The following is a 4819-nucleotide window of genomic DNA, read 5'->3' as shown; positions in this document are numbered from 1 at the left end:
ACTGGACGGCGGGGCCGTGGGGTGGACGCAGGGCTCGGGCCTGCCCCCTGAGCTACAGGAGCCCTCGGGGAGCCCCCTCCCTTGACATTGCAGGGCCAGCGCAAGTTCCTGATTTTATCGCAGGGCCTGCCGCTGGGAGATAGTCCCCTTGGGGTGACATCACCGCCCCAGCCCGTTTGCATAAATCTCTTGCGCTACAGGAAGTCTCTGGCCGGCTGGGGCAGGTGGCGCTCGAGGGGCTGGCCTGGGAAGCCATGGGGGCCAGGCCCCCTGCCCAGAGGAAGCTGGGGCCAGAGGGGACAGGCCAACTTGGTCTCCGGGAGGCCTACGCCGTGCTTGGGCCTACCAAAGCTTCCAAAGCCCAGCTACACCCATGCGGTCAACAGTCACCATTAGGGTCAGAATGGTGGCCTCTGGGGGCCTTTATGCTCTCTCTCTCTCTTTTGGGCGGTACTGGGGTTGAACCCAAGGTCTTCACACTGAGATACACCCCCGCCCCCCACTTTTTTCTTTTTTTGGAGCCTGTAGTCCAGGCTGGCTTTGAACTCACTATGTAGATCAGGCTGGTCTTGAACTTGCGTCAATCCTCCTGCCTCAGCCTCCTGAGTGGTGGAATGACAGGCCTATGCTACTAAGCCCTGCCTTCCAGCTCTATTTTAGATTGCGTATTTTGAATCAGGGTCTCAATAAGTCACTAAATTGCCCCAGGTTGGGTTTAACTTGCAATCCGAATGCACTATGTGGACCTCAACACCATGTTCTGATGTTTTCGTGTCCCCACAGGGTCCAGGTCCTGCCTCAGCCTCCCATGGTGCTGGGATGACAGGTGTGAGCGTCTAACCCTTGGCACTTTTGGGGGTGAGCCTGGCAGGCTGAAGGCTGTGATCCCAAGGCTGCTGGTCTTGGCTCTTCCTCTGGGCCCTGTACCCCAGCGCAAGCTTCCGCCTCGGCTGTGGCTAGGCTCAAGGTAGGCTGTTCCTGTGGGCTCCCCTGCACCAGGGAGGGTCCCCCTCGTCACTGACCTCTCCCGGCCTCCCCAGTACCATAGCTGCTCCCAGATCTCAGCCCCAGCATCTGTTTCTCCAACTCTCAGCAGTGCTTGAATTATCTGTGCGGTATTCCGAGTTTACACACTTGTGTGCGTGCAGTCACCTGACTTCTATCCATCTATGGGAAGCTTCCACGTTTTTCTGTCTAGCTGCCCGTTCATCTGTCCACCCACCAACCCGGCCAGACATCCATTTATCTGTCTCTTGATGCAACTGTCCATTTATCTGCAGCCAATTGGTCCTCTTATCCACCTCTTTATCTACTTGTTGATCTAGCCGTGTGTGCGTGCATGTGTCAGCCCTGCATCTGCTATCAGCCCATCAGTCAGTCCCCTGTCCATCAGTTTATCTACTGTATATCCATCCATCCATCTGCTCACCCACGGTTCATCCACCTGTAGGTCTGTCCATCCACTCACTCATCCATCCCTCCATCCACGTCCACGCATCCCTGTACCCCCAATATTGAGTTTCAGGCTGTGTGGGTGCCGAGAAGCAGGGCAGGAGCTCTTGGGAGGGTGGAAGGATGTAGAAACTTTTCTGATTGATCTCAGGTGAGTCCGCTCTGCTGGGGAAGTACTTCTTGTGCCTCTGTTTCCTCTAGAACCCCTGCTTCACATTGCACACTTCCTCCCCATGGGGACTGGCCACCTACTTCCTGCCCATGGACTCCCAGCTCCTGAAGTTTTTCCTCACTGAGGCAGGGGCTGGAGATGTAGCTCAGTGTGGAGGGCCTGGGTTCAGCGACCAGTGGCGGGGGGGAGAAAGGGAGGGAAGCAGACAGACAGACATGGAACTCACAACCTGGGCTCCAAACGCACTACGTGGACCTCACCGCTATGTTCTGATGTTTTTGTGTCCCCACAGGGTCCAGGTCAAGGGTCCTCAGGCTCCTAGGAACCTGAACAAGGGCCTCCTGGGAGGAGGGGGTAAGGGCTGGCCCCTCCCTGGCCAAGGCCAGCTCAGGTGACAGAACATGGGGACAGGGCCGTCCACCCCGGGACCAAGGTCCTGCTCTAGCACTCACTTCTGGGCAGTGACCGTTTCGGTCTGTTCGTCTGTGTTCTGTGTTGTCCGCCCCTCCGTTCCTCTCTTCATGCAGTCTTTGTGTTAGTGTCTCTCGCACGCCAGGCTGTGAGGGGCACAGCTGTGCCTGGGCTGCCTGCGGCCTCCAGAAGATCCAAGCTGGCCTGGGTAGGAGCCCATAAGAGTTCCAGAGGTCACCAGGCTCGTAGGCCTGAAATCCCAGCTACTCCCAGAAGGCTGAGGCAGAAGGATCAAAATCTTGAGGCCAGCCTGGGAAACTTATCCAGATCCTTCTCAAAATAAACTTTTTTAAAAATCATTGAGTTTATTGGTACTTTTTAGGTAAAAAAAAATTTTTTTTTGTGGTCCTCACTATGTAGTGCCCTGGAACTCACTGTGTAGCCCAGGCTGGTCTCGAACTTATAGAGATCCTCCTGCCTCAGCCTCCTGAGTGCTGGGATGACAGGTGTGCGCCACCACACCTGGCCAAAATAAACTTTTAAAAGGGCTAGGATGAGCCAAGCAAGGTGGCGTATGCCTGTAATCACAGTGCCTGGGAGGCTGAGGCAGGAGGGTCGCCACAAGTTTGAGACCAGCCTGGGCTACACAGTGAGACCCTGAATCAAAAACCACACAGGAGAGCAAGAGAAGGGAGAAACCCAGGTGAGGAAGGAGAGACCAGAGCGAGGGAGCAGGGAAGGGCAACGGACGAGGGACAGAAGGGAGGTGACACAAGGCACAGCTGGCTGCCAGAAGGCAGTGGGACCTTCAAGAAGGAAGTGCTCCCCAGCCTCCTTCCTCCACCTCGGAGTAAGGGGTCAGCATGGCTCCCTGACTGGCTCGAGGTCCTGGATACATCCGGCCAGGATGCGGCTTCCTTCTCATCAGCAGGAAATTGGTTTGAAAACCAACATCTTGGGGTCTCCAGGAAATGAGAAGAAATCAAACTTTTAATTAGTTTATTTTAGGAATAGATAACACAGGCACATTGTTCGAAATCCAGAAGGTAGAAAAGGGTGACAACTGCCCCGTTCCTCTTCCACGGCCCCCCCACCTTGCTACCTGATCTTCATGTCCTCCGGGAAACAGTCGAGGCAAACGGGAGCCTGCAGACACAGAGACAGTCTTTTAAAATTCGTTTCATTTTATTTTGTGAGCCGGGATCTCCCTGTGACACCAGGCTGGCCTCAAACTCATGACAATCCTCCTGCCTCAGCCTCCTGAGTGCTGGGATGACAGATATGCACCGCCGTGCCTGGATACTGTTGTCCATTTTAATGACTGTATAGTAGTCCACCTTTTGGACATACAGACCGCTCCTGATTTGTGATGATTCCACTTAGGATTTTTTTTTTCTTTATGATCATGTGAAAGGGATCCATAGAAACTTCTACCGAAACAATTCACATTTTCAATCTTGATCTTTTCCCAGGCTGGCAGTATGTGATCTGAGACTCCGTCTGGGCCCCTGTTCACTGATATTCTACAGTGCTATGGGTTGCTAAGCTATGTGCTGCAGGTTACATGCATTAGAAGTATTTCCAACTTACGATCGGTTTACCAGGATATGAACCTTTTATAAGATGAGAGTCCTATGCACTATGATTTGTTGTTTGTTTGTTTTCTGGTACCGGGGATCGAACTCAGGACCTTGCACCTGCCAGGCAGGTGTAGTGCCACTGAGCTAAATCCCTGACCCTGGTTTGTTTTTTTTTTTGTGGTAGGATCTCAAGATGTTTCCCAGGCTTTCCCAAGCTCGTAGGCTCAAGCAATCCTCCTGTCTCAGCACCCTGAGTAGCTGGGACTACAAGTGCGAACCGCCATGCCCAACTGCGAGGCTTTTCAAAAAATGCATAGTTAAAGAATATAAAGTGAACACCTATGTAGCCATCCTCCAGACCAAGAAATTAAACATCAAGACTTGGGAGGCAGCTCAGTGGTATGACCCTTGCCTAGTGTGTGGGAGACCCTGGACTGGGACCCCAGCACCAAAAAGGAAGGAAGGAAGCTAGAGGGTTCCTTGCACACCAGGCCAGGGCTCCCAGTGAGCTGTACCCCTCCCCCGTTTTTGAGGCAGGGTCTCACTATGTAGCCCAGTCTGGCCTCGAACTCAGGGTGATCCTCCTGCCTCAGCCTCCTGCGCACTGAGATGACTGGTGTGCACCACCATGCCTGGCTCCTTGCTTTGTTTAGATGCATCTCTAACCATACAGTTTAGCCTTTCCTTCTTTTTGTTGTACTGGAGATCGCACCCCGGGCCTCAGACACATGGAACAAGGGCTCCTCTGCCCAGCTGTGTCCTAGCTCTCTGCTGGTCTTCATCCTAACCAGAGGAGGAGAACGGTGGTGTCAGCACCCCCACGGCTCCTGCTTCTCTCTGTCCCCCTGCCCTACAGATGCAAGAGGCCCTGCTGCGAGGCGTCTGGGTGCTTCCAGGCTTCAGGAGACAAACCGGGTGGAGTCACCGAGACGTGGCCATCTGCACACAGGCAGGCGACCGTGCAGAGTGGAGCCTCTCAGCTCCGGAACACAGGAGGGCCGGCCGCTAGCAGGGGACGGGCAGACTCGCCGTGCCTGCCCACCCTCTTTGGGACAGTGCCGCTTCCCCACTCTGCGGCGGGGATGGGGACCCTGGAGTGGGTGGCCCTGTGTCCCATGGGCTGACAGGGGGCCAGCGCCAGGCACACGGGATGCGGCTGCTGTCCCCGGGCTGGGCCCTCGGAGGAGACCGCGACCCCGCACCG

This window comes from Fukomys damarensis, unplaced genomic scaffold, assembly GCF_012274545.1.
Source record: "Fukomys damarensis isolate Sample0158 unplaced genomic scaffold, DMR_v1.0_HiC HiC_scaffold_27, whole genome shotgun sequence".
Taxonomy (NCBI): domain Eukaryota; kingdom Metazoa; phylum Chordata; class Mammalia; order Rodentia; family Bathyergidae; genus Fukomys; species Fukomys damarensis.
This window is presented reverse-complemented; position numbering follows the sequence as displayed.